Below are 21,451 nucleotides of genomic sequence, written 5' to 3' on the forward strand. Positions count from 1 at the left end.
CTCTTCGGATGTAGAAGAACTGAGCTCAACCACAATCAAATAACCCCACCAAAGCTTTCCTAATAGGAAGTTAGGAAATGAGTCTTCTTAGCCTGAATAATGTGTTTTGTCTTAAAGTCTATTTTGTCTGTAATCTCCACAGGCAGAGAGTCTGCATCTATAGCTCATTACCATTATTCTGATGATAATGTTACGTCTCATCAATTACTTGGGAGGAAGGTCAAATTTAGCAGCCAAATCTCCCCTTTGGTGAGACCATCAAGAATATATCTATCACCTCCCTTCCCAAGATCTACGTGCCCTGCAAAAGCGTCTATGCCCATATTCTCTTTCCCCTCCCTCCTCCCTCCCTCTCCTCCCTCTCCACCTCCTGTTTCTGTCACAGTATTACCAGTTACAAAATCTTGCCGGATTTAAGCCCTGATTCATTTATTCCTTTTCACTTTCGTTTCAGAAAGGTCAAGCAAGGATGGTTGAGAAAATCATGGAGACATAAAAAAGGGGAAGAACCTGCATGTAAGAGAGAAGATACTGTGTGACTTTGTAAATAGATATTGGAAATTAGAGGTAGGTGGTTCTCTTAGAATTTTAGTCCACGTGGAGGAACTTTTTGATTGAGACTATGATTATATAAGCCATACCACTGAGATTTATTTTAATTAAAGGAAAGAAAAATTTCTCAGCCAAGCAAACAAACCAAAAAAAAAAAAAGACAAAACAGTGAATATGTGTGTGTGTGTGCTCATATATATATATATATATCTCAAAAATTGTTTCACTTTCATAGTAAACTCACCTGGAAAATCTACCTTGATGCATGCATCTTTGACAATTGGCTCAGGCTTTAGATTTTTTTAAAATGAAAGTTCAGCTCAATCCCACAATTCATTTACTCAACTTACTTCCTAGAAGTAAGCAAGAGTTCAACCTCACAAACACAGCTATACTTGGCAAACAAACGTAAAGAGATTAAAAGGACTTGTTTAATCACTTTTCAGAGCATTTATCAGCACCATGCTCTAACCAACTGAGCCAATCGGCTTCAGAGCATTTATAAATTAAGCTTGCTTCTGAATAGTTAGGGTTAAATTGGTTCAAAAAGCACTCTCTTAAATTTGACTTTTTCTTCTTGAGGTACTAAGCCTTGTGAAAATGCAAAACTCCTAGGAGATGTAGCATTTTTGGTAGACTGCCACCAACCCCTGAATTTCTTTATCTACTTGGAATCTATACTGTTAAGTGCATGTATATAGATTCAGAACCATCTATATTCCTGGTGATTTTTAAAATAATGACCCTCTTTATCCATAAAAGTGTGTTTGTCCTTAAAGATTAATTTGTTTGATATAATATAGCCACAATGGTATTTTTAAAATAAGAATTTGTTTCATAAATCTTTTCTCATCCCTTACTTTTTGTCTTTCTGTGCCATTATGTTTAGGTCTTTTATACAACTGAATTTTAATTTCATTCTGAGAATCTCTGTATTTTAGACATTACGTTCAATCCATTTATATTTATTGTGATTATAGACATTTGGTTTTATTTCCACCGTATTATTTTCTGCTTTCAACCAGTCATACTTTTACTTTGCTTGTTTTCCATTCTACACTTTTTTTTACAAAGAACTCACATTATATTTATTCATATTATATAAACATTGGAGCTTCACATTCTATCCACCATGTTTCTTAATTACTCTTTCTATTTTATGTCCCTTTATCTTACTATCACTCACAATGACTCACTTTTGGAATGTATTTTTCTTATGTTTACAACTTTAGGTTCTATGGTAGATGTCCTGATTCCTAGAAGGTGACTGCTTCCACCAGGGAACACAGTAGTTGTCCTATTTAAATGTTAAACTAGGATTCAAACTAGGCTGCCACTGGGTCACTTAGAGTTCCTCATGCCAAGAGACCAGTAGTCAAAGAAAGGACACACCAACCTTGCAAGAGTAATTCACACTGATCAGGATACAACTGCTATTATCTAATGAAAAAGAGGAAGAATATGTTTCATATTCATTGAGCAATTGGGACATGTCTTGATACTGTGCTGCCAAACTGGGGTGCTTAATGGAGAAGTGCAATAGACACAACCTCAAAAGGACATGCTGATTAGAAATTTGGGCCTTCATAGCTTCCACCAGTTAAGTTACAAAGAGCATAAGAGATACTAGCCAAGGGTGAGGAGACTTTAGAATAGGTAGTAAAGAAAGGAGATAATGAAAACTGGTTGTACTTTTAAAACTACTTGCACCAGCAAGGACTGGCATTTATTTCCCTTGTATGATTCCTTAGAAATTGAGACCAATTAGGATCTTGAGGATGCTCTTCCCAGATGGGACACACTTACCACAAAATGCAAGTGGAAATGGATCTTAGCAGCTCAAGTGGAGTAGAGTGGGTGCTGTTGTGTGCTGCTCAGAATCCCCACCTCCCATCTCATTTCAGGAATGAGACATTCATTTGGTGCATGGTGCATTGGCTGCTGCTGGCTCACTCCTGGGTCCCTCTGGGAATCATCTTTGGCCAAAGGGAGCCATCTTTCCCAGGTTTATGACCTTTTCTCAGGGGCAACTTGTGTCCAATGGCTGATTGATGTTGAAATATAAAGGCCCAGTTTTATTCTCTCAGTTTGGGATATTCTTGAAGATCATCCTAACTCCAAAAATCCTCGTGAGATCAGCTGGCTGCTCTGTTGCAACTATATCACTGTATCTCCTTCTGCCTAATCCTTTCACTTCCTGAAATGTGTTTCTTAGATTATTCTCCAGTAAACCTTCTGCATGCAAATCTCTATCTAAAAATCTGTTTCTAGGAGATTCTACCCAAGACATCATCTTTTTTCATATAATACTTCTATTATTGTAGGTTTCTGAGTACCTATTCTGTTTTTGTACCTGTATCTTGAACCATAAACTCACCTTCAGTGGAAACTTTCCTTTGAAAACCCTCTGTGGCCTAAAGTGTAGAAATGACATTCCACAGAGATTTTCTGTTCACTTCTGCCAGGTACTCTAGAGATATCATTGTCCCAGGACTAATTTTTATGTAAATTTCTAATCTTGACAATTCCCAAACCATTATAGAAGTGTACATTCTAACTTTGATACAACATGAGGCAGAGGCCTGAAATTTTATTTTTCTGGGAATGATATTTTTTCCTTATCCATAGCCCAGAACAGTAAACTTTATCTTTTCTCTGTTAAGGTGGGGAAATCTTTTTTCTAGGCCCCTCATTACAGAGGCTACATCCCTTTGAGTATCTCAGCTTCTTCATGAAGGGGTATTAGCTCCCATTCAGTGTCTCATTGAACCCATAACCTCATATCCTGGCTTGACTGTGTATTAAAACCTAAACTAGCATTTGATAACCATCCATGAGGAAGCTTCAGGATCATATCTTGAGCTTCTAGCCCTTAATTTCAGGCACCTTGAAATTTTCATTTAGTTTTTGGAATCTGATATGCATGAATATGATTTTTAATATATTTCCAGAATCTGAAACTATTGCAAAGTAGCTAAATGTTTCTTGGAGATAGGTGTTAGTAAGAAATGGAAATCATGAAAGTACTGACCTTGGAACTGACATGGAAGAAATAACACAACTGAGAAGGAAATGAAAAAAATCAGATTGTCTCTTTCATGCTCAGGTCAGGCTCTGAGAGCCTAGGCATTAACATGGTAAAAAATTGATCTAGAAACCCAGGGAACTTCAAGTGTCTCCCTAATGGCACTCTGAGTTCTTTGAGGGAAGGAACTGTGTCTTATTTGCTATGGTATTCCTCGCATCTAGTTCATACCTGGCATATAGTAGATTTTCAGGAGATACCTTTTGGCCAGATGAATGAGCCAGAAATAAAGCAGTGCTGTGCAAAATGGTGAGATATTTTCAAACACACAAGAATAAAACATAATGTTATATCAACACTGGTCTAAGAAGAATATAAAAAAATAATAGAAAAGGAAAATGTGAACCAAGTTATACTCATTCTTTCCAGTGTTCTTCCAATAAGTATTTATTGAGTGTCCCTGGTTGAATCTGGACTGTGCTAGGCATGGAGAATGTGATAGTGGGAACAGAAGGTCATGGTCTCTTCCCATGTAGAGATCTGGGACATGCAGACTTAAATGAAACCACTAAAAACAAAAAAATAAGTATAAAGACTTGGGTGGCCAAATGGTATATTAGTCCAGGAAAATCTCTCTCCATTCCTGTTGTCTCAGTGTACTTATTAATAGTACCCCCATTCAGTATCAGAAGTGTCTCAGGTTGTACAGTCATCTTGAGTATGACTGAAAGGTATGTGGTGTGAGCAAAGTGCACAACAGAGAGTCATCTACTCAGAGAGCAGAAGAAAGACAAGACTGACCCGAAAAATGGTAGATGGAATACACGGCATATGTGACTGTGTAGGAGTGCAAGTGGGGAGACCCTGCCAGGCAGATAGAATGCCATGTGCAAAGCAGGGTACATTGGGGGAATCAAACAGAGGCTTGTCTGGCTAGAATATCAAGGGCAAGAGGTAACATTGAAGGATAGATGGCATCAGACCATGTGGGCCTATGGAATTTTATGTATTTTGGAATTTTGTTAAGGGGTAACTTTAATCAAGGATGGAGTTGGGGGAAGTAGGGAATTTAGCATTTTGAAAGATTCCCTTTGGCTGCAGTGTGGAGAATAGATTTATGAAATTTCAGGAAGCTAGTTGGAAAGCTACTGCACTAGTCCAGTTAAGACATGATAGTAGCTTGAAATAGAATGGTGGTAGAAATGAAAAGAATTAAATGGATTTGAGATGAATCTAGAAGGCAAAATTAACAGAACTTAAAGATGAATTGGCTATGGAGAGAGGGGAATAGGGACGCATATAGAATAGATTTCTGGCTTATGCACCTGCGATTTACTAAGCTAGGGAATATAGCTAGTATTAAGACTGGCATATGTATCCATCCATGTAGTTACCTCTTCAAGAAACCGGCATTCATTGACACTGGTATATGTCAGGCATTGTGGGTAATAATAAAGGTGTTTATTATGAAATCTAACCCACAGAGTATAAATACACACATATATGTTTTACCAATTATTGTACTTTCAGCTGTAAGTAATAGAAAACTAGAAAATTCAAGTCAAAATGTGTAAGCAGTGAGAACATTTGTAAGTCCTCAAATGGGGAGCTCCAGGTTGGCTGATTCGGTTGCCTTCATGACATCAAGGATGTTAGTTCTTTGTATCTTTCTACTCTGCTGTTGTTAGTTGACTTTTCCTTGACTAGTACCCTATATGGTTGCATAACTCTTATCCCAGTTCCAAGCACATGTAGCTATGTCAGCGTTCAGCAGCAGCATGATGATTTTGCCCATGTGTCTTTTTTTTTAAGCTGAGAAACCTTTCCTAGAATCCCTCCAGTAGATTCCTCCTCACATCTTAGTCATCACAGAATGATCTCTCTGCTTATTCCTAAGCAAGGACTGGTGAGAGAAATAGGATTGCCATGATTTGTCCAGTAAGGCACACAGCCAAGTAGAAGAGGATGCCTAGTCAAACAAATTTGGGGTTTTGTTTACACGGAGAAAGAACGATGGGGCACCTGGATGGCTCAGTCAGGTAAGTGTCTGACTTTGGCTCAGGTCATGATCTCCTGGTCCATGAGTTTGAGCCTTCCCCCCCCCCCCCCCCCCCCCCCCCCCCCCCCCCCGCCTTCAGGCTCTGTGCTGACAGCTCAGATCCTGGAACCTGCTTTGGATTCTGTGTCTCCCTCTCTCTCTGCCCCTTCCCTGCTCACACTCTGTCTGTCTCTCTCTTTCAAAAATAAACATTAAAAAAAGAAAAAAAAGAGAAAGGGCAAAATGACTATTGAGTAAGCAATTGAGGGTATCTGCCCTACCTATAAAGCAAGGCAGTATTTGTATGGTCTTAGGAATGGTTCACAGTGGTTCAACAGATTGAAGCAGAAGAAATCACCTTGGATATTGGAGAATAAGAAATGTTTCCAAGGCTGGTGAAGGTTATTAGGTTTATGTCACTCTGAAGGCAGAACCTGAGGTCTGAGATTATAGCACCACTTAAAAGAATACAACATAAATCCATCTTTACCCATTGATCCTCCCAATTCCAGGCATCCTCGTGGCTTTCCTAAGTTCCTCCACAGTCATATAAATACTGTTTCTTATTGTTTCTCAGCTTCACTGACCTGAAAGAAGAAGGGTTGAATGATATTTTGCATAAAATTCTGAAATATTTGTTACTTAGCTCTGGCTCAGTCCAAGCCTGACCTGTTTCTGTCATTACTGCTGGAATAGTTCTCCAGCTCTTGCCAGATTTTGAGTTGTCAGGATAATAATTTATCCATCTTGTTGTCAGATTCACAGCTAGTTTGCCTGACTCTAGGGGAATCTAGATGACTATCACTACACACATTGTGCAACTCATATATTAAATGCATTTAATTCCAGATATCCTCCCCTGCCATACCCCATATGCAGAGACTTAACCAAACTACTGTCGGAATAGCGTATTCCCGTATGATGGAAACCTCTATGGCCCACCAAAGATCAGTTTTCCTCTAGTTTCCTTTAAATGCTTACTATCAAACTGGCATTATTTACTGACCACAGTTAGTAAGTCAGTCTCACGGGTCTCTGGGCCCAGAGCTCTCTTGTGTTTCTGTGTTCCTTCCATCCTCACTGCCCCAGTCAACTACTCTCAAATCAGGCCTATTTGTCAAGAGTCTCAATTTCCTGGTATGGTCTGTAACCTTTTTTTTTTTTTTTAAGTTTATTTATTTCGAAAGAGAGTTTATTATTTCAGAGAGAGAGAGGGAGAGAGAGAATCCCAAGCAGATTCTGCACTGTCAGTACAGAGCTCAGTGTGGGGCTCGAATTCACAACCCATGACATCATGACCTGAGCCAAAGTCAAGAGCCAGATGCTTAACAGACTGAGCCACCCAGGTGCTCCCCCCACTCTCATGGGTCTGTAACCTATTTATTTTATAAATGGCCAATTGCAGTTTAAAGAGAACTCTCTGAATTTGCTTTTACAGGGCCAACCAGAAGTTATTTTGCAAGTTTATGAATTTGTCCCCTTCTGCTTCTCTCCCTTACAATGGGTCCTTTTCAAGGTTTTAACTACAAGCATTATATTACCCTTCTGACTATCCCTTTCCTCCTCCTCTAAGGAATGCTTGGAAAGGAATTCAATTGTGGGAAGATGTTAGGTCTTTCTCAAAAGCATTCCGTGTCAAATAACAAGCATCCAGTTGTAGTTTAAATAAAACCCTAAAAGTGATTTAAGTGTTAAGTCAGAGTGGTAATTACTGGTTTTGAAAGCAAATCATAACGACTTTTTACAGTTGTACTCTGTTATTCTTCCTTTCTCATTCTCTAGTCAGTGTTCTTCATTACATCACCCCAGGAAAATACACAGGGAGAAAATATAGTAAGGCACGTGAGATGGTCCAACACCCCGGTTACCACAAGCAGCCTGATAAAATTTGGTAGGTCACAGGGCAGTAGCACAACATCTGGGCCTCCTTCTCTTACTTTCCTTTTTCCACCCTCAAAACTATACGTGTAAGTACCAGTGAATCAGTTAACCAAAATATATCAAGTATCTACTACTGGTTGAGGAGGGACTTGTTAAGCAAGTCACAATTTAATAATACCTCTAGATGCTCTCTCATTTGTTATTAGGTACAACCAGACCAACAGAGAACTAACTCGACCGCAAAATTTTGTGCTATTCCCCCATAGAACTGATTTTACTGGATTTGACCATGGCATTTTATCCCTTTTATCCTTCATTGAAGGACATGGTAAGAAATGGAGTGATGAATCTTGTGCCTCTACTGGCTGCTAAGATATGGTTGAAGATGTTTATCAGGCGGTGCCTTTTTTATGCACACTCGGAAAAATTCCATTTACTTTTATTATTCAAAGTGGTCACACTTTTTCTGAGAGACTTTCTTTTGTTCTTCTTTTTATAAACCTCTTGGTCTCTGTGAATCGTGTCACTGATCATGTTTCTCTTTTTGCTCTGGTTGCTAGAAAGCTCAGATCATAATGTTGTGCCTCATCTCTAACAAGCATCGAGCCAGAAGCTTAAGGGGCGTGTGTGTGTGTGTGTGTGTGTGTGTGTGTGTGTGCATGCGCATGTGTGTGTACTTGGCTCATTCTTCATTCTACATTTTTTCCTGTGCTCACTTTACACTTCACTTATTATTTTTTTCACACAACAGAAATTGATTTCAGGCTCACAAAGTTGTTGAATACAGGTATTTGGCAGCTGGCCTTCTGTGAGGTAATTTGGGGCCCATGATCCGTATTGATCTACCATCCTCTAGGGTCTCCCATCCTCTGCATGGAGTCAACACCTGTGTGAAGAGAGAATAAAGGAGCAGCAGGAGGTCTCCTGGTCTAGGCCTGGAAGTTCTGTACATTATTGTCACTGATGTTCCAGAATGTAGTCGCATGGCCACACCAGATAGTAAGGCAAACTGAGAAATGTGGTATAATATTGTCTGGGAAGGAAGGAAAATGAGTGTAGTGGATGACTTGCCAATGTTTGTCATACGACATGAGAAGTATGGTATAAAGGAAACAGCTTGCTTGTGTTCCTTGCATTGAGGAGGGCACCTGTTAGGATGATCACTGGGTGTTGTATGGAAACCAATTTGACAATAAATTTGATATTTAAAAAAAAAAGGAAAAAAGAGAAAAAAAATGTTGGTTTTTTTTTTTTTTTTTGGATATCAAGATGCTTTAACTTACCAGTGGATTTTATCATTCCATGTATCAGGGTATTTTCTAGGGCATGGACACAATAAATAATTTTAGTGAGTAAAAAAAAAAAAAAAAAAAGGTATTTCTGGTAAGAGCATTAGAATAGTTGATGTCAGCAAAAGTAACCATTAACTAATTGTTCAGTACAGATACCCCAGGGTGACTGGGGAATTTTCTCTTTGTGACACCTTGCCTTTCTGTCCCTTCTTCTCAATTCTTCCTGTCATGGCCTTTGTTCAGTTCATTTCTATGTTGGTTGTGTCCACATGGAACCTCTACCTGCCTGGCTTCTGGGAGAGGACTATCTTCTGAACATGTCTTGTGTTTTTCTTTCTTCTGCAGGCTTGCTCACATATTTTACTCTTACCTAATGCTGTGTAAAAAAACAAAAACAAAAACAAAAACAAATTATCACCCCAAAGCTCAGTGGCCTAAAGTAACTATAATTATTTATATCTCTTATGGTTTCTGTGGGTCAGAAATTTAGGGAGCAGCTTAGCTTGCTGGTTTTGACTTGGGGTTTCTCATGAGGTTTCACTGAGATATCTACTGGGGCTCTTAGTCATCTAAAAAATTTGATTGTGGCTTGACGATCCCATGGTGGTGGCTCATTCACATGGATGGTGAGTTGGTGCTGGCTGTTGACAAGATGACTCAGTTTCTCTCCATGTGGGCTGTCGCCAGGGCTGCTTGAGCAGCCTCCTGACGTGGCAGCTGTTGTCTCCCAGAATGAGCATTTAAGAGATCACATACATTCCACTATGCCCTGTATGACCTGGCCTCAGAAGTCCTGCACTATTGCCTCTGCCGTACTCTGTTGTTTATCCAGAACAGCCCTGATTCAGTGTGAGAAGAAACTACACAAGAGCATGGGTATCAGGAGACAAAAACCACTGGAGGCTGTCTGGGAGGCTGGCCACCACCCATACTTTGCATTTGGAATATATCCTCGCCTCAATCGCAGTTTTGCAAAATTCTCTCCCACTTTTAACACCCAGTTCAAAGCCTGTTCTTTCCATGAAGTCTGTTCTGATCACTCAACAACTAGGTCTCCTATCGTAAGTCTTACTGTTCTTACCATACATATGGCCTTTATCATTTCATACCTTGTTTTGAAGATGTACACATCTGTCTTTGCTTTCAGTTGGGATTTAAGCATTTGGAGACATGCCCTCTGTCGTATAGTTCTCATTCAAGAAATATTTTTTAGGTGGATGAATGAAGGGCTGAATGAGGACTCCAAGCCAAAAGCCCTGGTTCTCTTCCTGGGCACTTTGCCCTGCTGCTTGGCCTCAGCCCACTCTCTTCCCCTCAGTCATAGTTTCTTTATATAATATAAATATAATAATACTTACCCACCTTTTCTCACAGAGGTATGGTTTTTAATGTTTTTTTTAAATTTATTTTTGAGGGGGGGAGGTGCTGAGTGGGGGGGAGGGGCAGAGAGAGGGGGGATACAGAGGATCTGAAGCAGGCTCTGTGCTGACAGTAGAGAGCTCCATGAGGGGCTCAAACCCACAAATTGTGAGATCATGACCTGAGCTGAAGTCAGGGCTCAAACTCATGAACCTTGAGATCATGACCTGAGCCAAAGTCAGATGCTTAAACAACGGAGCTACCCAGGCACCCTATAGGGGTACTTTGAGATTTGAAAAAGGTAGCCTCAGGAAAGAGTTTTCAGGTATATAAACAACAAGGGCAAGGTGAGGTTAGTTACCTGGGTCACCAGCGTTGGCTGAAAGGAAGCCTGTTGTCACAGGTGGAGGTCAGTCAATACCGTGATTTCATCCTCAAGGAATAGTTAACACCTGTATCAAGCTGTCAGCATATTAAATGCCCTTCATTCCAGCAGCTGCTGTCAGCATAGTTCATGGCTTAGCCTCCCTCAGCAAAGAGGACTGCCTGAACCCGGGCTGAGCCCCTTCACAGTTGCACTCTGGAAATGTTGAAGCTCAAAGGTAAGGTCTTTTTTTTCTAGTAGAATTCTCTGGTGTCCTCTTCCTTCGTGTAGTACGGGTTTTCAGTTTTTCTGTTATAGACAGTTGACCAGGTGCAATTTTTTCCAGCCCACCCTTTAAAAGATATTATTCTAAAAATTAATGTAAATTCATCTGTCTTTTTGGGGTACAGTTGAGGCATTTTCATACGTGTGTAGAATGACATAGCCACTACCACCACAATAGGGATGCAGAGTGGCTCTTTCACCCCAGGCAACTGCTTGCTGCTTTCTCTTTGTAGTTGCAACCATTCCCCCCGCCGGCCCCCAAACCAGGGGAAACCACTGTTGCGTTCTCTATCACTACAGTTTTGTCTTTTTGAGAATGTCCTGTAAATGGCATCCAATAGTATGTAACCCTTAGGGGTTGGTTCTTTTTACTTTACATGTTTTCGGGATTCATTACCTTTGTTTCTTTTTCTTAATGGGTAATATTACTTTGTAAGGATGATGTATTCCGTTTGTTACCCATTCACCTGTTGAAGTGCTTTTGGAATGGGATTGCTGGTTCACCTGGTAAATGTCCATTTAGCTTTGTGTTTAGCTACCAGACTGTTTTCCAGAGTGGCTGCACCATTCCAGATGCATTTGCACCAGCAATATATGAGAGACCCATGGTTCCTTGTTCTCAGCAACGCTTAGTTGTGTATTGTTTAAAAACAATTCTCATAGATAAGTATTGGGATTTCATGACTTTAATTTGTATTTCCCTCGAAGGTGAAAGGCCTGTTCAAGCCTTTGCCCACTTTCTAATTATGTCGTTTTCCTCCTGTTGAATTTTGAGAATTACCAAGGTATTCTGGATATAAGAGTGCATATAGATTCTGCATTATACATGCATAAATTCATGAGATAGCAGAGATTTAAAAAAAATGGTCCTTCAGATCTTGGCATACTTTGCCAAAATTCTCGCTAATACTTACTTTTCAGTTTCCTTGGTGCATTCTGTCCAGATTCTATTCCTGAGAGACACACAGTGGAGTGTGCTTACTCCATTTTATCCAGAACTGGAAGCGTTCGATGTAAATCCTACTCTTCTTAGTTCTTCAGATTTCTAGTTTCTGTGTTCCATGAAGGTCAGAAGCAAGGTTTATCATCTTTGCATTGCCCTCTGAGCCTGGCAGAGTACCTTGAATGAGATTTTGTAAGTCACGTATTCGACCGGGGAACACTGGGATGGTTGTGTCTGCTACACCATGTGGAGTCTCAGCAAGAGTGGCTGAAATGGCTGGATACGTTTGTGACCGTTTGATTGTGGTCCTATATCTGGGTCCTAAGTTCTGGCCATCAGCTGGATTCTTCTGCTCTGTGCGACTTCCGCCTGGGCTATAGTATCTGAAATGGCTTCTTGACTCCTGTGTCTGGTGCCTAAACTACGACAGCTAGAGCCGCTAGGGATGGCTGGCAGCTTGTTCTCCATATGATTTCATTTGTGCTTCCTCACAGCATGGCAGTTTCAGAGTAGTCAGACTTCTTACATAGTAACTGGATTCCCCAAAGAAGTTTACCTACTTATTTCTAATGTTATTCCACTTTGTGGTACCAGTGCATTTTTGTAAACTACCTTCGATTCATTTTAGAACAAGGTGGAATATAAATATGTAAATCAAGGGAAATATAAATTAGGTATCGAGGGAAGATAAAGATGTGTGAAGTTGTTTCCCTAAAGGAGTTTAGAGTCACGCTGGATGGAAGAACTGTAGTCATTAAAAGTTGGCAAGCAGTAGGAAGTGGAGAACATTTGTTTCCTAAAGAGTTGTGTATACAGTGCTATAATTTTTTTTAGGAAGCAGTGAACACTTCAGGCATCATAAAGGAAGTGGATTTGAGCTGTTTTTCCTTAATTTTTAAAGAGAGAGAGTATTTGGACCAGCTGAGGGAGCTGGAACAATCCAAAAGAGCAGGTGGTTTATGAAAATGTAGACAATGTCAGAAAAGTATAAGGCATATTTTGGGTCCTGGCAATCAGCCAGTTTGGTGCAGTCTGTCCATTGAAATTCTGGGAACGCTGTTTTCCTTGCTTATGTGTCCATTCACCCATTATCTGGTAACTGTGCCTAGGTTTCTTTTTGGGTAACCATCCTCACACTACTCCAAGCCCAGTAGGGAACCATGGGTTTAAGGCTAACCAGAGGAGTACATTCCATGGGATAAAATAATGATTCATGAAGTCAGCAAGATGGAAGGGTAAGAGGTCACAAAACTCACCTCCCTTCTCCTCCCCAGCCCTGCCAGCCACCCACCTCAAAAAAAAAAAAAAAAAACAAAACAAAAAAAAAACAGTAAATAAGTACAAACTGGAGAAAAAAGCTCAGGAAAGGATGCATAAGCCACTCTAAGCCAATAATGCATCCTTATTTCAGAATGGTCAGAGATAAGACTCTGTTACACATATAGGAAATGAACATTTGAACCAAGTATCGGAGAAGAGTGAGGTGGTGAACACAGCATGTAATTAAAGAAAAGGCTTATGGGTAAAAACCAAAAATACTGTGCAGGCTTACAAGGCCTTCTGTAATGTAGTGCTACATTTGTCACTGTCTTTCCACCTTTGCCTTCCCTGTATCTCCCTCCTCACCCTAAACTTGACCTGCTGTGTGTACCAGATGCCATTCTCTGAACATTCCTTGCTCTCTGAACTTCATGTCTTTGCTGATGTTCTTCTCTCTCTCAAGTGGCCCTTTCTTTTTAATTTGGAAAGCTCTTTAATCATCCCTGTGGGCCCACCTAAGTGAACTTTTCCTGTACAGAATTCTGCCCCCCCACCATCACCACCACCGAGGTTATTGTGATTCTTCATCTACTTCTCCATTATAGTATTTACTTCATTGTTGGTCATTGTTTTCATCTGTCTCTCCCATGATTGTGTGAGCTCCTTGAAGGAACAAAATCTTAAAACACCCCAAATCCCTTCAAAGCATTTAGCACAGTACTTAGCATCTCCTCGACAGTAAGTACTTAATAAATGCTTGAGGAATAGGTAGTGAGTACATTAATTGGAAATGGCGGGTAACAAATGAAGAGAGACCTTGCTGGAGCTCCCCGGCTTCTGTCATGACTGTTCCTGGAAGCTCTTCCATCTGTGCCTGTGGATTACTAGGCATTTCTTACTTGATTACCATAACTTGTTTCTCCTGGGTTTTCCAGTCTCCTTTTAGCTAGGTGTGGCCATGAACGGATTTTTTTTTCAGTAGGGTGTACCACTTCCAGGCCTGGACTTCCATGCTCCATGGAAATTTTCCCCTATTTCGCATTTCACTGCCTGGGGAATGCCCAGAGTGACCTTGGAAGCCAAAGATTAAAAGCAGCCTAGGCTCTGTCAGCCTGAATCCTTAGTTGACTGCATGAAACAGAACCCTTCCCCTATCCCCCTTTTTGCCAATCGAGAACACCTGCGCTGAACTACTACACAGAGAGAAACTGCCCTGTGTCAACCACTGTACATTGGGGGTCTTTTTGCTTGTTTCCAAACAAACTTTGCTCTGACTCATATAAGACTCAATAGAATTTTCTCAGTTAAACTAGATTCTGAATATGGTGAATATTGTATACAAGGCAGGACTTTGTTCTGGAAAGCCTTCCTGTTGTCTCTGGCCTTTACTTTTTTAGAAAAAGGTCACTCATGGTATGAGGCACCTGGGCACAGTTTTAGAGCAGTAGGCTGAAGGTGAGCAGGTTAGTTCTATTCCTGGGTCTGCCCCCCACTGGCTTTGGGTTCCCAGCCAAGGAAAATGACGGCATGGATGCTAAAACAGCCACCCAAGGGGAAAACCCATAAAACCAACAACAATCGCCCCAGCAGAAACGCAGGTGATGGTGATTTCTGCTGCAAGAGAGAATAATGTTCTTAAGCCTCCTCTCTTCCAGGCTTCGCTAGTCTTAATGCATGATGCCTTCCAACCCTACAGACTCTGCTTACTGATTCCAGGTCTGGCCAGCTGCGAGGAGCATTTGACCTTTCTCTAGTGCCGGCAGACTGCAGATGCACCAATCAAAATGTCTCTGTCCTTGTCAGTGTCCACTTTCTAAGCCATGGGATGAATATTGAGTTTATTTAGTTAAAGACGAACAAATAAAAAATGCCACGAGGAAGAGCACTATTGCTGGAACCCGCCAGTCAGTGTTTCCAAACCGCAGACCCTACTGGCCTGAAGTATAATCTGTTTTCACAGAGCCTGTCCCCAGCACATCCACATCCTGGGAACAGGCTCCTTGAGTGTCCATTGCTCACCCAGAGGAGGGATAGCTATTTCTTATCTTCTTCTACCAGACTTTTCTGTGTTTGCTTATGTGGGGAAGGAATTAAAGCAATTGTTTCTCAGGGCCAAAGTTCTCAAAGAGTCAGAGATCGTGAATTCTTCATGCAAGGGATTGACACTTCGCTCAGTCTCCTCACTGGAACCTTTCATGTCTCTAGGACTGGATGCCCCATGATCTGGCCCTGGGCCCTAACAGAATTGCTACCACTGACCTTTAAGAAGGCATCAGAATCTCTTGGAGAATGTCTTCTAAATGAGTATTGGCTTGCATGGTTCACTCCCTAGGATTCTGGCTCCATACATAGCAGGTGGGGTCCAAGATTCTGCAGTTTTAGTTGGCACCCCAGGTGAATTTGATGCTGGTGGATCTGAGATCACACATTTAGGAACATCCCTTCCTATTGGCTGTTGAGTAATCTTTTAAAAACACAAATAGGTTCATAAATAGCACTAAATTTTTTTTGATGACTTGCAGTTGCCATCAGGATCTGGTCCAGACTTCTTAGATGGCTAACGAGGGCTCATTGATTGGGAAGTAGCCTTTGCTTCTCTAGCTTCACCTCTTAGCACCTGTCCCCCTTGTCCTCTTCATTGCCGTCATTTTTCAAATCTGTTTGTACTGCTTTCCCTGCTTTGTGAATGTTACTTTCTGCCTGGAACACTGTTGCCCCTCCGCCCAGTCTTTACCTGGCTAATGAATAGGCAAACCAGACCTCCTTTCTCCTTGGGAAATCTTTTTCTTCTTTTCTAAGGAGGTGCCTCATGTCTTGCTTAGGGCTCCCTGCCTGCCCCTCTGGGGAGAGCACTTAGCACTGTGTGTGTGTTCGCCCTTCACTGGTCTTTGTCTCTGACCATAGCCAGGGCTTTTGTGGCAGGAATCATGGACTTGTCTTCTGGTCCCCAGGAAGTTTAGTTAAGGGGCAGGACTGTGGTGGGCAGAAGTGAGCCTGAGGTCTCAGCCTATAAAGGATCAGCAAACATTGCTAGAATAACGTGGGAACTGCTTCTGCATCCACCAAAATGGGCAGTCTGAAGGAGAAGTAATAAAACATTTTTCCTGGTGTATATCTATCACTGTTAAGTATTTTTGCAACCTCATCTCACTTGTGCAGTCAATACGAGTTGGAAAACGGAACAAGAACTGGCCTAGTACTGTTGATATGCATGCTGGAATGTTTCAAGACTGTTATAGGGGCGCCTGGGTGGCTCAGTCGGTTAGGCGGCCGACTTCGGCTCAGGTCATGATCTCACGGTCTGTGAGTTCGAGCCCCGCGTTGGGCTCTGTGCTGACAGCTCAGAGCCTGGAGCCTGTTTCCGATTCTGTGTCTCCCCCTCTCTGACCCTCCCCAACTCATGCTCTGTCTCTGTCTCAAAAATAAATAAACATTAAAAAAAAAAAAAAAAAGACTGTTATAACCCAGGTGCTTTTAATTCGGACGCCCCACCCAAATGTCCCAACACAGGAAAATAACCCATATTCTGATAGAACCTATGTTCTATCTCACTGTATGATTTAAGTAGAATTGCTGAAGGTCAAAGGAACCCAGGTCACAGCATGAGTGGAGAAGAGCCGTGCCTTCTTGACCTGCTCCCATCAGGACTTCTTCCTGTGAAAGAATATTCTCAGCAAGTCACTGTATGATTGGGTCTCCTTATTGGAGAAATTTAGCCTTCACCTTAATGAATGTGATGGCCTCATGCCTCCTTGGCAAAATTGTCAGCATGAAGAACCTGGCTCGGGAATTAGTTCGTCATTTTTTGCTCAAAAAGTTTGCTGAAGGGAAAGTAACATGGAGAAAGCAAGCAGGTAGAGTTCAGCCTGACTGTTCCATGCATGCACCTCATAATCCACACAATTAACCCCAAAAGCCAAGCTCCCTCTTTCTTACTCCCCTGGGGAAACAAAGTAAATAAAAAAAGAAACTAAGCAATGTTAAGAATAGGAAGCACTTGCTCCCTTTGAGAATTCAGAATGTGGGTGCCCACCATCAATTAATACCAGGGAAATAACAGGAAATTCTCTGGAGGGAAATGTGAAAAAGGGAGGCACTTGCTTTTGAGCTGTCTGAATAATGAGCCTACGGAAAGCCAGTATCTTTATTTTTCAGGCTGTTGCTACCTTCTCGTGAATACCACTAGTGTATTTCCTTCCAATAGCTTTTAGCCTTCCAGGGAACAACAGAGCCTTGCCATTCCCCTGGCTTCCCAAGAGCCTGCAAAGCAGACATCCCTGATCCCATTCTCGAAATGGGAAAACAGAGGCTCAGAGGTTGAGTGATTTATTTAAAGTGCAGCATAAGCAAGCAAAGAAGCCAGCAGGAGATAAGAGCTTGTCTAACTCCCCAGTCAATTTTCAGTTCCCCAGATAACAAAGAACCTAAATAAACCTACATCAACACCATATGGTATCAGCAAAGCAGGGGGATGTTGGGCACTTGTATTAAAATGTGCTATGAAGGAAAGATAGTTTGTATGTGTGAATAGTCAGGGAGCAAACCATTGTTTTGATAATTCTCATCATTTTTAGTTCAGTAACCCAGTATGACATAAGTTTTGATGGACTAGACGACTTGACTAATACCTATCCAGTCCTTATTTTTAACAGAAAATATAATAAGTCACAATTGTTATGAATACTCAATAGGTAACAACTTAATTATGCATGCTTAGAACTCTGGCTTATAAGTGTGCTTCTTGGTGGGAAATCTTGAGGACCCTTTCAAGAACTTGCCTTGAGTTTTGAAATGAAAATACATTTTATTGTGTTCTTGTGTGATAAGCTGTTAAAGAATTTTCTTCAGTGCCAGTAGGAAATGTAGATTTGGTTAAGCTACACTGCAAACCTGTTAACCTATAACAGTCACCAACTAATCCAATGTACGGCCCCCTGGACACAGTGATGCATCCCACTAGGCTGCCATAAGGGCAAATACGATTTGTCTATAGAATTAGGCTTCGCAGTTAGAGTCCCTGCTTTGGGTGTAATATCCTGTGGACTGCACGCAGATTTAGTGTCCCCAAACAGATGGGCTTTCCTTTTATGGGCCACTCTTAAGTTTTCCAGGCAAACTGCAGCTGCGCTAATGTCCCTTTGTGTAAAGGAGTGTTTAAGTTGAACCACTTCCCTTTACCTGATGGGTATTCAGAGTTTTGAGCCAGGGACAACTGGGATATGCCAACATCTGCAGAAAAGGAAGATTTCCTTCTTCGTGCTCTTTAGGATTGAGTGTGAGAGGCAGGAAAAGCTTCTCTGGGTAGCAGTGAAGGTCTTTAGTTGCAAACAACAAACACGCTGTAGCTAATAGAAGCAGGAAGGGGAGTTTGGCCAAGGATTGGTGGTGGATCATGGAGTTTCTAGGAGCTACATTGGCAAGTTAGGAGGGTTTGCAGATAGGAGCAGTGCCCATGCCATATTGCCAGAGTGTTCCACAGGAGTCCTGCTGCTTCCAAAAGCTGGATGAGTCTCTGCCTTCCTCCCAGAATGTTTCCCTCATGGCATTGTCTCCTTTATTCTTTCAATCTGAAATATTGTCAGTTATTAGTAGATTGGTGACAACTGGGTCACATTTTTGAAAACCTATCTCTAGCTACAAAGAAACCTGGGAAAGCAAGTGTCTCACCTCTACTTTGGGCAGGCAAAAGATTTCCCAAACAGTGAAAGGATGTTCAAAATATAGATGGTGACCCACAACATAAATTATGTCTACTGTTTGACTGTTTAACAGTCCTATAAACTTTGTTCCATACTAAAATTCTAAAGCCCTCCAATCTCAACAGCAAAATGCTCCCGCCCAACATCATGCAGTAATTCGCTGTAATGGAAAAATGTGCCCACCTTCTCCTCAAAAAGGGGGTCAAGTCTTCTCACTTGTCTCACCAACCTCTTAGTTCAAGTCACCAGGAGATGTTCACCTTCTCCAACTCTGTTGCAATTTCATCTTGATATTCTGTGACCCAGAGACTAAAATGTAAAGTTAATTACCATTTGATGTTATCCACATACCCTATAGAAATGGGAAGGGAAACAAGAAGGGAAAGAAGGAAGAATACTCAGTACATATACATAGAAAGGAAGAGAAATAAGTGGCTGCTGTTATCATTGTCTCCGCAAGTGGTCTCATGCATGTGGATGGTTTAAATGACCTCATCCTCCACAGCCATGCCATGTTCTTTTTGTCTCCAGAACCCGTGTGTCAGCACGTTACAATTCTTTACCTGACAAGGTGACTCCAACTTTCATTTCTCAACAATTGGAACCTCCTCTTAGCAGTCCTTCGTATGTGTGGTTGCCGTGGAATTTTACCAGTGGACATGGCAATACACAGAGGGACCCAAAAGGATCTCCTGGGTTCCCAAAATAGCCTTTCTACAAAATGGCATAAACTACCCTATGTTGCCTTGTTAATCAGAGTCAATCTTCCCAGTCAACACTGAAAACCCCTTTGTTGCCTTTTTTTCCAGTGCCATGAAAGTCTAAAATATCCTCCTGATGAGTTTCATTTTCTAATTCTATGAAACATTCCATGCTCCTGATAGAACTCTTCTTCCCTTGACCACCCAGACTTTAACATTGGCAGTGTCCATAATTGCAGGGATTGAAAACAAAACTTTTTCAATAAGATCATTAGATGTAACATTGAGAGCTGCCCTTTTGTTTGTACCTTTTGGTTTTAAATTCTGTGTACTTTGGTTATAGAATTGAAAATAGTGTCATAAATTTATCATAATTCAGAGAATGTGCTACGTCTTATACACACCACCCCAAACTCCTAAGGTGGTGTTAGTCGGCTGGCACCAGCTGGCATCATACGGAAGAATTCAGTAGATCTTTTCCACCATTCTGCAAATCCAGTTGCTTTTTGGTGATAGACCATGGGAATTCCAAATTTCCTGTATCATTGAAGGATTCTTAAATATGCTCAAGTAAAATTTTCTAGGACTCATTCTTCCTACTAAGGCGTTAACTCTGGTAGAAGACACTTGGATAAGCTATGATTTCAAAATTTGTTGACCCCATCAGGGTTTAACTCTGACTTTAGCCTGAAAAGTACTAGAAGATACTGTACTTGAAGGACCCTGTTGCTCTGACTATGCCCTGAGCAGAGTTTAAGCTCCCAGTGCTGATGGAAGTAACCCTTGAATGATTCATGCCATTCACATTGTTTTCATGCCAACCCTTGTTTTCATGAGATATGAATTCCAGGTACTGCAGGCAAATAATTTAAAATAATTTACCAATGTCCCATCTGCTAATGCTGTCTGGGGTTTTTACTGCCTTACCCTCACTAGATGGCCCATTCTTGTTGTGTTTGTGACCCAAAATCACTCCTCAAATCATTTTCTGTATTGATTAAGGGGTTCTTAGCTGCAAACTACAGAATCCACTTAAGCTAACATGTGCACAGGTGTAATGTATTAAGCCATAATAAGCAGTTCACAGAGGCCAGAAGATCAAATATAGAGGTGTGAAACCATAAACAGGGTCCACATGAGCCCGAGCCTGCTGCAGTGGAAGCCCTCCTCCTGCTGCTGCCAGCATAGCCCTATGGCTCACTTGGCTGATGATGGGCATGGGATGCCTCCACTACGACTTGGGATAGGGCTCCTTCTGAAAGATGGCCCACTCTCTCTCCAGCACAGTCTATTCAACATTTCCTTCTACATGTCACTCTCTTCTAAGCTTAAATCTCACAAAGAAACATTTGATCCTAGGTCCTTGTCATGTAACTGTGCCCTAGCCTGCAGAAGAAACTGGGAGATGTAGGGCACTGCAGGATTCAAAAGGTGGGAAATTTCCTTGATAGATCACAGATATTCCAAGCATAAATAATGTCCATTACCACATAAAGCTAGTTCCCATTTTAATTAGAGTAAGATTGTTTGATTCTGAATAATATATTACATCAATCCACTGGTACATAGGAAATCCTGAATGGAATCTAGGAAGGGACTTCCAGAAGTGATCTGATTGAGCCTCAAATTTTTACCTCCTATAAATGAAGTGTACAGAATTATTTATTCCCATTGCACTGGTGAGGCAAGTGAGTCCTAAGGAAGTCAAGTGCCCTGCACACTGCTATTCAAATTCCCACCGAGATGTTATCTTTCTTAAAATTTGATGTTAATGCTAGGCATAAGTTGATACATAGAACAAGCCTGAACAAGTAGATTGACAGGAATGCTCAAAGACTTCATATGTTTTTTGAAAGGAGCCATGGGAATTTTATACAATGTAGTAAAAAAAAAAAAAACAACAACAAAAAACCAACGCAGCAACTGTAGTGGGCATCTTTTGTTGTGTGTTTAACATCTGTTCCCCTTTCTTTGGGTAGTAGAATTTACTGCTAGAAATTCCACTCCCCTACATTTTAGCCCTTGTGGCTGGCTAACCTTCTGTCCTGCCAT

The 21,451-nt window shown here is 41.2% G+C and overlaps 1 long non-coding RNA gene across 1 annotated transcript in view; it reads left to right on the forward strand.

The window, feature by feature from the left end:
* Positions 1-460: 460 nt before the first annotated feature.
* Positions 461-21,451, forward strand: part of LOC123606199 — a 55,486-nt gene continuing 34,495 nt past the window's right edge. Inside the window, exon 1 of the long non-coding RNA XR_006716156.1 lies at positions 461-567. This is a non-coding gene — a long non-coding RNA (uncharacterized LOC123606199). The remainder of the gene's footprint in view (positions 568-21,451) is intronic.

Source organism: Leopardus geoffroyi, chromosome A1 (assembly GCF_018350155.1).
Source record: "Leopardus geoffroyi isolate Oge1 chromosome A1, O.geoffroyi_Oge1_pat1.0, whole genome shotgun sequence".
NCBI classification, from domain to species: domain Eukaryota; kingdom Metazoa; phylum Chordata; class Mammalia; order Carnivora; family Felidae; genus Leopardus; species Leopardus geoffroyi.